The sequence below is a fragment of the Zea mays genome, chromosome 7, assembly GCF_902167145.1.
Source record: "Zea mays cultivar B73 chromosome 7, Zm-B73-REFERENCE-NAM-5.0, whole genome shotgun sequence".
Lineage (NCBI taxonomy): Eukaryota > Viridiplantae > Streptophyta > Magnoliopsida > Poales > Poaceae > Zea > Zea mays.
The window spans coordinates 1,475,151-1,488,929 of record NC_050102.1 but is presented as its reverse complement, the minus strand read 5'-3'; positions in this window follow the sequence as shown (position 1 = coordinate 1,488,929).

Genomic DNA, 13,779 nt, shown 5'->3' with positions numbered 1-13,779 from the left:
GGCTGCGCCTGTGTGGCTTCCTGCTGCCTGCTTCTGCTCGCCCTCGCGTTTCGGCCTAACAAAGGAGCAAGGTCACAGCTGATGCCCCTGTAAAGGGACCGGAGTGCAGCGATGCCGGGAGGAGACGCGGTGGCCATGTCTCCGATCTGGGTGTTCAGGTACGGCTCGCTGATCTTGAACCCACGCCCGCGTCGTCCGCCGCTGTCTCAGTCTCAGCTCCCCACGCAAGCAGCTCGCCTCCGCATCCATCGCTGTGCGTGGGCATGGGCGTGGCCACATGCGACCGGCTCTCCGGGAGAAGCGATGGCATCCGGTAGGCAGGCCCCGCATCCGCTCCAACCCGACCGCGCTCTGCCCATCTCCGTCTTCCCCGTGAGACCAAATTTGTTTGCCACTGTACGTCTATCCGTGAAATTTTGCCATACCCCGTCGTACCCTTCCGCCAGTTCGCCCATGCTGTCCCATAGACCCTCCTCATCGAAATCGCCGCTGCACGGATCCACATCGTCTCCACACCTCTGCACTGTCGAGGCATGGGCGCCGGAACTGTTCTCCGGTCCACGGGAACAGGGATAGTACCTCTTTCACTTTATTTATTATTACATGCCTCCCTCTATACTCTCCCTCCCCTCTTCGCATTTTAGGTCCCTACATCTACCGCTGTCCTCGACGACTCTTTGGTTTTGTTATTTTTTGGAGTCACCGGCTGCCGTGAGAGTCCCTCGCTTTGCTGTTGAACCCTAGAACTTGCCAAGACATCTGTTGGTGCGCATGTTAACTATTATTTTAGCCAATCATTTGCTTTACAAGAAAGGACCAGATGAATCTGTGTTACGTTCCTGCTTTGTTTAAACCTAGGTAATGTTTTCTATTATACACTAACCTCTGTTTTCTTTGTTTCTTGTTCCTTTTCTCAGGGTTACGACCTCCCAGCCAGAGGACCCACAATGGGTTAGATCCCATAGTGCAGCTGACGCTCTGGATGCGAGTAGAGATAACATCACAACATTTGGTATGGAACACTTTTGATCTATTTCTTTGGATGCACTTTTCGTGGGTTAACAATGTTGTTGTTCCTTGATTTGGTGTTTTCCTACTAACGAACTTACCATAGTCAGCTTGTATGGTTTGTTTTTCCTCTGTGTGTATGTACTTGTGCTTGTGTTTTTTTTGGGTGGTGGGATCATGGTATACTGTTGGCAGGCTTTCTCTCTTGGTGCTGTGCTTGCTCTTTGATCATGTGCTTCTGTCCTCTCGGTGCCATGGTGTTGTGTTTCTTTTGTATTTGTGTAGTCTCAGCTCCAAGGCAGGTTACTGCATATGCCCTTCACCTCTTTACTGCTCTTCTTTTCCTGGTTGTGTCTGTGTTTTGTTCTTTTTAGGTTATATATTCTGAGATTGATTTTGTGTCCTTCGCTTCCTCTCATAGACCCTTACCACATACTGGTGCCGCCTTAGTTTAACTTCCTTCGCTTACCTACGGTTGGGAATATTTGCTTTTGATGCCGGCGTCACCTGAATGCAGGCTTTTGGTGTTGTATAATTGTGCTTTGTCTATTTTTTGCCCTCCTTTTGTTGGTTCTATCCGTGTTTTTTTACATCTATGTGTTCTTATTGTTTATGTATTTACTTGTTCTTATTATTTACAATTGTTGCTTCAGGAATTTGTAGCGTGCTTCGTCTTCTGCCCACGTGCTCGCTCCACCGAATACGCTGCTACGTATCAAGTATGTCGCAGGTTCTGCGTGCTCCATGTTATTTCCTGTGCTTTGGTTAATTGTTATGGTTTACTTGTTATGTTTGCACTTGCTTCATACATCCATACTCTGATTTATCCTGTATGCTTCTCCTTTTTGGCCATCTTGGCTTTACCTCCCTACTTGTTGTTACCTCTGGTGGTATTCAGAACTGATTCCAATGTGATACCTGTGCTCTTGTCCCATACCTAGACACTCCATTTGCGATTCTAGAAACTGTTGACCAATGGACCATGGGCCATGTCAGAGTACTGCTCCCTCTCCTGGAAATGAGAGGAAGAGGAGACCTACCACTTTTGGTTTGTTCCTTTGGCCACGTTTTCCTTTCTGTTTAATGACTTGCGTTGTGCTTGAGTCCCCTGCTCGTTGCTCGATCTGTTTGCAAGATGATGACCTTGTTTCTTAACCAATGGTTGCCACAGACATACTTGTATTGTCTCCATCGAACATGATCACTCAGACATCCTTGCTTAACCAACAGTGCATCCCTATTTGGTCGACATTTCCACTAAGACCTCGTATGTATCATGTACATATATTGGGATTATGATGCATCACGCGCTCATTCTTATGCTCTCCTCCTTGTTGTGACCTGGTAAAACATAGATCCTAGATCGTTGTTACATTTCCCTAGAGAGGCTTCCACCTCCAATAGACACCGTCGAATTGAAGTGAGGAGGCGGGCACGAGCTTGTACAACACAGGCTCCATGCTCGACTCTACCTGCTCCGGTTGTTCCTCTAAAGGACTCCTACATTGCTCGCTTGAAAGGTGCCCACTAGGCGCTACAGTCTCCACATGCGCATGTCTTACCTCTGTTGTGTTCTGCTGATCCATTGTTGTTTTGTGTTCCTTCAGACAACAATCCATTCCTTTCTTATTATGGTGGCCCAACGCATGAATGACCTTTTTGCGGTGCCTTCTTTTGGTTCCAGGAGAGTGTCAAGAGTGCTTCTGCTGTAACTCAGCAGAGGATTGTCTACAACCTTTGTTGTAAGGGTGGGCGGATCAGGTTGGAACCTTACAAAAAACCACCTGAACCTCTGCGAACTCTTCTGAGGTTTGATGGCGACGCTCGCTCAAAACGGTTTTTGCGCCAGATACGATATTACAACTTGCTTTTCGCTTTCACCTCCTTGGGTGCTTCCGTCGACAAGGCTATAAACAACAGTACTGCACCGTATGTTTTCCGAATTAACGGTGTGGTTCATCATCGAATTGGAACGTTGCTACCACGTCCAGGTTCACAGCCCAAGTTTGCTCAGCTTTACTTACATGATCCTGATGTTGAGCTACAAAGTAGGCTCCACGTTTTTGAGAGCAATGATGCCGGTGCTGCTTGCCCAGACTCCGCTATTACACAGTCCTTGATGGAGATGCTTGACGCGCATAACGAGCTTGTAAAGGCCTATCGTTGTGCTCGTGAACGCATAGAACAAACACACAATAGCGAGATAATGTTATGTTTATTGGGCTGCAATACTAGACACGATGTCCAATATAATTTGCCTTCGAGCGGTGAGATAGCTGCATAATTGTTGGTGATTACTCATCTGCTCAGTACACGTACGATGTCCTTGTTCATGCTAAGAACCATGGTCTCAAACGTGTTTCGCATTTGCATCCGTGTTATATGGCTCTGCAGTACCCACTCCTTTTTCCCTATGGTGAACATGGATTCCATCTTGGCATTAGGTATGCGGATGATGACGTCAACGAACAAACAAAACGTAGATACACGACGATGCTTGAGTTTGTTAGATACCACACACACTATAGGTTGCATGATGCAAACCCATACACTTGCTATGGTAGGCTCAACGATCAGATTGGTATCGATGCGTATTCCACAGTCGAAGCCTCTAGATTGCAGTTTATAGCTGACCACCAGAAAGATTTGTGATACGAAACAGTGCAGGGTGTGTCTGATGCCATTTATAAGGGTTTCGTTAGTGCTGATTCCATTGGAAGCAGGATGGTTGTTCCTTCGTCGTTTACTGGTGGTAGAAGGTATCATGTGATGAACTACCAAGATGCTATGGCAATATGTAGAGTCTTTGGCCCTCCTGACTTGTTTGTGACCTTCACGTGCAACACTAAGTGGAAAGAAATAGCGGATGACATTCGTTTCGAAACTGGACAGCAGCCATGCGATCGCTCCGATGTGATTGTTCATGTATTCCACATGAAAGTCGATGAGTTCATAGCTGATATCAGGGAGGGAAAGACGTTTGGCCCTGTACTTGCAGGTATGCTGGCGTTTGTGGCCCTTTAGGTGTTCTTCCCTCAACCTATCACTTTCCATCTAAAAACCTCGTGTTTACCAAACATTCCTGCAGCGCTATATATTGTGGAGTTCCAGAAACGTGGCCTACCCCACATCCATTGCCTTGTTTGGCTGGCAAATCGCTCCTCCGACATTGATGCCTCCACTATTGATGGATTTATCTATGCTGAGGTACCTGATTTCAGGACTGACCCATTGGGATATGCATTGGTTGACGAATTCATGATGCACGACCCATGCGGTCAACACAACAAAAGATGCCCTTGTATGAAGAATGACAAATGCTCAAAAAACTACCCTAAGTCCTTCCAGGCTGAGACTATCGTTGATGATTTTGGATTCGTGGTATATAAGAGACGTGATGATGATAAATACATTGTTAAAAATGGGGTTAAGCTAGATAATAGGAGCGTTGTTCCTTATAACATGGCGTTGCTCAAAAAATACTGTGCACATATCAACGTTGAGTGGTGTAACAAATCAAACATGATTAAATACTTGTTTAAGTACGTTACTAAAGGAAGTGATCGAGCGAAGATATATTTTGAGGTGACGGCAAAGACAACCAACGCGTCACCTGAACCTCAGGTAGCTCGTTGTTGGGGTTGTGCTTCGGTGCGCCGAAGGTCTCACACGAAGAAACAGCTTCGGCTGAAGTCGTCTCCAAGAGATGGCCGAAGGTCCCTTTTCATGGAGCTTCGGCGTTTTAAACCGACATAGAGATAGAATGACCTTTTTATACATATAGGTCTGAGTCAATGCTGTAAACTTTCGCAAGGGACATAATTGTAATTTGTCACAGGCTGCGACCTGTGCCTATAAATAGATGAACAGTACCTCTGTACTGTTCACGTGAATCTGTCATTTGCTTTCGCATCACGCTTGTACTTCTGCCTACCGCAGGACCGAAGGTACATTTGTAAATCAAAGTCATTTATATTCATTAATACAAGTAGAGATAATTCTATGACAATATTTAAATGTTTATTTCATATTCTATGATTTATGTGAATGCTTCATTCTTCGTTGTTATGCTTACGAAGGTATGTCCTTCGTAACCTTCGTCCGAGATGCTTTATATCCCGAAGGGATATATCGTTATGGAGGACGAAGGACCTTAACACTTAACATTTTTTGTGTTGCCTTGTTCTTAATTCTTAGCATTTGAGAACAAGTCCCCAACATTGGCGCCCACCTCCGGTCAACTCACTTCCACCTTTCTGAGCTGATGGCTTCGTTCAACACTCAAGCTGGAGCTGCTTCGGCTTCGAAGCTGGTGCTCCCGATAACAGGCGGTTCTTGCTCAGAGCCAGCTAACAAAAAGCAGAAGAAGGAGGCTCAGAGAAGGGTGCAGCATGTTGGAGTGCAGGGACCCTTTATTAAGTCAAAATGGTCTCACATTCCAATTACCTTCTCTCAGGAAGATCTTCAGCTCAAGGACTATCCTCACAATGATGCTATGGTCATTTCTTGTGTGATCAAAGGGTTTCTGGTTCACAATGTCCTAGTTGACACAGGCAGTGCAGCTGACATTATATTTGCCAAAGCCTTCAGACAGATGCAGGAGCCTGAAGACAAGATTCATGATGCTACGCACCCTCTTTGTGGCTTCGGAGGGCGGCAGATTGTGGCACTCGGGAAGATTACCATGCCGGTAACCTTCGGATTTGTTAATAACACAAGGACTGAGCAAATTGTGTTTGATATTGTTGACATGGAATACCCCTACAACGCCATCATTGGTCGTGGTACTCTAAATGCTTTTGAAGCAATTCTTCACCCAGCTTATCTCTGCATGAAGATACCTTCGGACCAAGGGCCTATTGCTATTCATGGGAGTCAGGAAGCTGCCAGAAGGGCCGAAGGAAGCTGGACTGATTCCAAGGCAATTCATAATATAGATGGAGTTGAAGCTTGTGAACAGTACAAGTTCAGGAGGGAAAAAGCAGCTTCGGCTGATCAGCCGAAGCCCATGCTGCTGTGTGAGGATATAGCAGAGCAGAAGGTGCTATTGGGCTCGCAATTATCTGAAGATCAAGAGGAAACCTTGATAAGGTTTCTATTCAACAATAAAGATGTTTTTGCATGGTCAGCCAATGATCTTTGTGGAGTGAATCGGGATGTTATTGAACATTCGCTCAATGTTGACCCATCCTTCAGACCCCGCAAGCAGAGGCTTCGGAAAATGTCTGATGACAAGGCTGAAGGGGCTCGCAACGAAGTAAAAAGACTCCTAAGTGCAGGAGTTATCAGAGAAGTCAAGTATCCAGAATGGCTAGCTAACACTGTTATGGTGAAGAAGGCCAATGGAAAGTGGAGAATGTGTATTGATTTCACAGATCTCAACAAGGCTTGTCCGAAAGATGAGTTCCCGCTGCCAAGGATAGACTCTTTAGTTGATGCAGCAGCTTCTTCGGAACTCATGAGTCTCCTGGATTGTTACTCAGGCTATCATCAAATCTGGATGAAAAAGGAACTCCATATGTGAAGCCATCTGGCGTATTTTGGAGTTCGACATTCATTTTAGAATACCTGCGGTTGAACGTCTTGTTGTCCATTTGCCCAACAATAACTTTGTTCGGTATGAACCGGGTACTACCTTAGCGTCTCTCCTAGAGTCCCCCGCAGCAAAAAGTTCCATGCTAACTGAGTGGTTTAACACCAATGCAAGACATCCTGGATACCGACACCTAACATATTGTGATTTCCCTACTGAGTGGTCTTGGCACTCTTCGGATCGACTATGGCGGAAAAGAACCCCTTGTCACAAAATTGGACGGATGTACTACGTTCATCCAACGGCCGGTGAACTGTACTACTTGCACATGCTATTGATGATAGTTAAAGGTGCAACGAGTTATGCTGATCTAAGGACATTTAGTGACACGGTCTATGGTACCTTTCGCGAGGCATGTGAGGCGAGGGGCCTTCTTGAGAGCGATAACGAATGGAGCCTTCTCTTTAACGAGGCCATCGTCTCTGCCTCATCACACCAGCTACGCCAACTCATTGTAACAGTTGCCCTCCATTGCTCGGTTGGCAATGTTCGTGCTTTATTTGATAAGTACTGGCTATATTTCACGGATGACATTCACCGCTCACTCACCGACGCACTGGCCAATCCGCGCTACGTTGTGCCACTGGAACAACTTATGTCGCTGCTGATAAAGAAGCTAACACAACTATTTTCTAACAGCGGAGGGAATATTGAAGACTTCAACTTGCCCAAACTGTCTGCACGAAATGATCCCATGTACGAAAATAGGCTGCTTAACGATGAAGTTGACGTTGAACCGTTGGTGTTGTCCATGCAAGCCCAATCTCTTCTATCCCAGCTAAATACCGATCAACGACATGTCTATGATACCATTATCGGTAGAGTTCTATCTTCCTTACCCGGATTTTTCTTTGTCTCTGGTCATGGCGGCACAGGGAAAACCTTCCTATGGAATACTCTGATTGCAAACATCAGATCGAAAGGAAAGATAGTACTTGCTGTTGCTTCCTCAGGTGTTGCTTCTTTGCTAATGCCTAAAGGACGAACCGCATATTCACGTTTCAAGATACCTTTCGACATGAATGAAACAGCCATGTGTACTATTAGGTGAGGGACCATGCTTGCTGAACTCATACAGGTATCCTCATTGATTGTATGGGACGAAGCGCCAATGACGCATCGACATTGCTTTGAGGCCTTAGACAGAACCATGCGTGATATCCTCTCGGAGGACAAATGTAATACTCAAAAATGTAAATTTTAAAATATAGTTGATTTACACACATGTTTTGCCTCTGTTTAATATAACAGGTGAATCAACACTTACAAAGTCATTAATTAGCTAGTGACGCTTAAATTAATATGTGCATCATGCTGAGTTTTATTTGATTGTGCATCATGATGGAGTTTTGCTTGTTTGTGCATTTGATAATAAAATAATAATAAGAGAAATATAATAATGAGAGGGCAATTTGAATTTGAACCAAAAGTGTAATTTAGGGAATTGAGAACAATATAAATAAAGTGGGAGATAAATATTATATAGCACAAAATAAATTTTATAGATAATATTTCATCCACAATAGTGTTCAAATCTGTGCATTTAAATTTAGTACCAAATTTGGATTTAAATCTAAATTCAAAGAAATAGAGAAGAGATACGAAAAGAAAACTAGAAAAAAAAAAGAAAAGAATAAAGAGGAAGCTGGCGCTTGGCCTGAAACCTTAGATAATCGGCCCACTATCCCTACCGCACTCTTGGCCCATGACCACGCGCGCAGCCACTCTGGCGTGCGGGCCCCACTCTACAGTCTCACGCCAGCCGCACCTATGACTGTGGGCCCACGCTGTCTATGGGATATCTCCCTATCGGCTCGCTCGCTCACTCCACGCGCGTGCGTTTCTATCGCTGTGTGGTGGGCCCACGCGTCAGCCAGTGTCTCCAGAGATCAGGCGTTGGCCTCACTGCCGGTGGAGCCCACGGTGCAGAGCCATCTTCCACCACTCCGCGCATGGCGGAAGGCTGCACCTGCCGTGCACGATTTCTGCTGACCGCGTCCATAGCCCACCCAGCTGTATCCTAGCCATAAAATGGGTGCCCTTGCGACGTCCCCAACCCTCAGACTGAGCCTCCATTGGCCCTTGAATGCTAGCCGTCGTCGTGACTGTGTCAAGTGAGGGAGAAAGCGCCGCCAGCATCAGACCCCCCCTCTCCGTCCAGTGTCCATCACGGGTCTGTCACTCAGCGTCGTGGTCTGTGCTTCGTTGTGCCTACCATTGGGCTGTTGGGCGGAAGCAGTGGGGCATTGCGCGAGTGTGCGTCTGAAGCCACGGAGATCGGACACAAACCATAGGTATGACATCTCCCAGATCTACCCTCTCTTCCTTTGACGCCGATTCATGCGTGGCTAGAGTGGAATATGGGGTCGTGTGGCGTAGCGCGGTGTCGGTGTAGTAGCGCATGGCCTGTGTTGGTTGGTAGTGGGGATCGGCGAGTGATGCGCCTCGTCACCGGTTGGGCGTGCACGGCCGTCGGGTTGCGCTTGGTTCAGGCGCTGCGTTGGAGAAGATGACAATCGACCGTTGGATGCCCAACGGATGGCTATAATCGGGTAGAGGGATACCCCTTCGGTCAGTTGAATCGTAGCCATCGATCCGTGATCGGGTGACCCAGAGCAAATTTAGTCACTTAAAATCCACACCGTTGATGTGGGATCCAAGGAACCGCATCGCTCATTGTTTCTGGATGGCGTCCGGCCTAATCCCGACCGTCCAGGGTGGATCCGAAGGCCTAAGTCTCGCGATACCCTTTCGTTGTGCTCAAGTTACAGAAGAGCCCCTAGGATTTGTAGAAACTAACCCGCCGTCCGCAGGAGCAGTGCGATGAGTCTTGGGAATTTTTCACGCTAGCCCCTACACTTCTATGTATTTGTGGCCCCATCCAGAGAGTTATAAAATCAGGAAAATGAATTAGAAAATGAGTTTTTAATATAAAAACAATTCCTAGAATTTGTATAATTCATAGAAAATGCATATGAACTCCAAATTGGTCCATTTCAGTTCCTAAATTTTTGTAATATTATTGTCTATCCATTAGTGCCACAGTTTTGGCATGAAAGACACATCAAAATTTATCTAGTACTTAATCTTGTATTAAATACATAAAACCTTCAGAAATCCATATCTTAAAATCTATAACTCCAAATTTAATGATTCCAGTTCGTATGATCTTATTTTAATGTCTAGATTATTATTATGTATTTTATTTACATGTTTGGTGTGATGTTAATTTTTGCTATACTATGTATGTATTGTATTGATGCGAGTAGACGAGCAAGCTATAGAGGATTCCGGGGTTCAGCTGATAGAGACTGCTGAGCAGGAGCTCGTGGAAGGCAAGTTGTGCCCTTGGTCACTTCTTTTACCCATTCATGTTCTTATTAATCATCATGATCTGCATAGGTTAATTTTGCTGGGACCCAATAGGATACCCTAGATTTTGACTATCTTTATACCTTGTTTCACCACTGGTTTTACTACTAATTTTTTGGGTAGTACATGCTATTGCTTTATGTGGATTTGGGTATAGAGATATTTATTACTCATGATTACACTTTTTATTATCTGTTTATTCTTTACTGTTCATGATAAGATCATTATGTTAATGGGAACATGGAGAACCACCCGGGAAAACAGTGCTACCACAAGGGTTTAATGGGACGCCCTTGGCTGATTAACTAGGAAAGCTAGTGGATGACTACCTTACCAGAAATGGGCAAGGGCAGTAGGGGAGTGGTCAGTGTAGGGAGGTCCTTGGGTTGATTTTGCTGCGATGGCGGTCAGGCGAGGGATTCCTACACTGGAGCTTCCTATAAACTATAGCGGGTAGTCTGAAGCTAGTGGAACTTTATAAAGGCCTCGTAGTGGTACCCAGCCTCGCTTCCTTGGTAGAGGTGTATGGGGTCTGATCAACTCCGTGGCAAATGGGTAACACGACTTGTGGGTAAAGATACGCAACCTCTACAGAGTGTAAAACTGGTATACTAGCCGTGCTCACGGTCATGAGCGGCTCGGACACTCACATGATTAACTTATGGAACTTAAACTTAACATGTCATTTCATTGCATCTAGGATTATTTTATTATTACTTTTACTTATTATTACTATGGTTTGGTATTTACTTACACTTAGCAATTGCTAATAAAATTTTGACCAACTTATAAAAGCAATGCTCAGCTTCAGCCTTTATTTCATTGTTCAGCCTTACACTTCATGAACTCCCACCTTTGGTGAGATCATGTCACATTATTCCCCACAACTTGTTGAGCGATGAACATGTGTGAGCTCACCCTTGCTGTCTCACACCCCCCACAGGAGAAGAACAGGTGGTCAAAGAGGAGCCACCTAATACTGAGGCTTTCGACTTGATCTAGGTGGCGTCTCCCAGTCAGCTTTTTAGCGCCAAGGATAGATTTTAGTTCCTGCTATATTCATCTTTTATTGTGTAAGACTTCCGCTATGTAATAAGTACTCTGATTTTATTGTGACATTTATCTCTATACACTCTGTTATTATATATGTTGTCTTCTTTGGCGCATGTATGAGATGCACCCGGCTTTGTTCCTTAAAGCCCGGGTGTTACAACGAACCTGCGAACGTGATTATCTTGTTTGGTGGCAAAGTCGTTGTTTTGGGCAGCGATTTTCGTCAGATTCTACCAGTTGTTCGTAAGGGATCATGATCTGCAGTTGTTAATGCTTGCATTACCAACTCTAGGCTTTGGCGCCATGTCAGCTTCTTGAGCCTACATACAAACATGTGTCTTGCCAACCCATGCCTACCGTCGAAAAAGCGTGCTGCTCTTGCTGAATTTAGCAAATGGGTTCTGTCCATCGGAGATGGTACTGTTCCTGTTGCGAAGATGGACGGCGAGGCCGAGCCTTCGTGGATCATGATCCCTCCCGATCTATTGATTCATGATGACGGTGACAATATCCTAGCACTTATAACTGAAGTGTACCCGAATTTTATTGCAAATCACAGAAACTATGATTACCTAGCTGTGCGGGCTATCATTTGTCCTAATAATTCAACTGTTGATGACATCAACGAGCGTATTGTTTCGATGGTACCTGGCAATGGCGTCGAGTGCATTAGCTATGACACAATTTCAAAATCAGCAGAACACATTCTAGATTTTGATGTGCTTTACCCAACCGAATTCCTCAATTCCATAAATGCACCCAATTTTCCTTGCCACAAACTTGTACTTAAAGAGGGTGCGATGGTGATGCTGCTTCGCAATCTGAACCAAACTATGGGCCTCTGTAATGGGACAAGGCTGCTTATTTCCCAGCTAGGTCAGTGTGTTCTGTGATGCATAATACTCACAGGATCCAGGATTGGCGATGAGGTATTCATTCCACGAATTGCGCTGAACACAACGAACGCAAAATGGCCTTTCACTTTGCAGAGGACCCAGTTCCCATTACGCATCTGCTATGCCATGACAATAAATAAAAGCCAAGGACAGACGCTTTACACTGTTGGCCTATACCTAAAGAAACCAGTATTTACACATGACCAGCTCTATGTTGCTGTTTCGCGTGCGACATCCAGGGAGGGGCTTAGAATTGTGATCGAAAATGATGATGGTTCCTGTGGCTCCTGTACTCGAAATGTTGTTTACCACGAGGTCTTAGATGCTGCGCTAGCAGCATCGTCGTAGCGCAGTTCACCTATTACATATCTCATTTGTGTACAAATGTGCATATTGTAGATACATTTATGTACCATACTGTTGCCCCTTCCATTTTTTTGTTTTTGAAATTTTCTATGCGTGCACCGCTCATCGATGGTACCTCTTTTGTACTAAGGTGTTTATTCTGACATTCAGTATGCTTACTTCATCTCTTACTCTCAACACATACTCATTAGACAAATGTTCTTGTCCCTCTTTTGCCTTTACTTTGCAGATGACAGAGGTTCTGATTGGTAGCCTTATGATTGGGAATTGCAGTGACCGGTTGTGTGTCCATGTCTCCCGTATGTGGGAATTTTATGATCCTCAGGATGAGTCAAATCTCCTCCACGTTGATATGGTCCTCATCGATGAGGAGGTACGCAATCTTCTTACTACATGGACATTGATCTAGATTTGAATTAAGGCAACATTCCCACAGACTTACTGGTTCTGGTGCATTAACTACATCCCACAAAATTATTCCAGGCTTGTCCTTGTATGCTACTCAGAATATGGCAGCAACATCTTCCTGAAAATGTTAACATGGTCCAATAAATATGTAACCACATTCTAAATAGATGCTACTCCCTCCATTTAGCTTCGTATTACGACAATTAGTCTGGCTTCAGTCCCTCTCAGACATAATGGTTACCTCACTTATAATATTGAAACACATGATATCACTAAAAATTATGCCAAAATTGTATAGTGACAGAGGCATTTCTTTTATTTTATGTAGGGTGGCAGTGCTCATGCTCAAATATACCCTCCACTCGCTGCCGTTTTCAAGCCCATGATAAAGGAGGGCAATGTCTACAACATCTCCTACGTTCAGATCAAGAAAGCAAATAGGATGTACAAGCCTGTTGACAACGATATCATGATCGGTTTCACAAAATGGAAGACAGTCGAGGAGCTTATTGAAGTGCCACCGGCTTTTCCAGAGATTGTTTACTCCCTCACTCCCTTTGACCAGCTTACAACCCTTGTGGACATTAGGGAGTATTTCATAGGTACATAGCATGAATCCATCCTGTGCTTTACACAGTTCTACCAAATGCTCTCTTGTCACTCTATATTGTTATGTAAAATAAATGTCATTGGCGCGGTCACCATGATCTCGGATGTCGCAACCATTCGTACAAAGATGCGCTAGACTCAAACATCAAAGAGATCTGTCACTATACAAAATGAGAGGTTAGTTACTTACCCCTGCAGCAAGTTGTTTTACCCATGAGGTTATACTTGTGACTCATTTTAATCGCATTTTTAGCTGTACTCCCCTTGAGGTTGTGCTGTGGGGTGAGCAGGCAACCTCCTTCCTGGCTGATCAGATTAGTATTGCCGACCAGGACTCACTCCAGATTATTATCTTTGTTGGTACTCTTGCTAGATCCTATGCTGGTATGTTTGTCTAACCTTGCTATTTACACTTCTATTAAGACTATGTTTACCCAAGGTTCCAAACCTTTTAGGTACCACTTCGCTAACAGG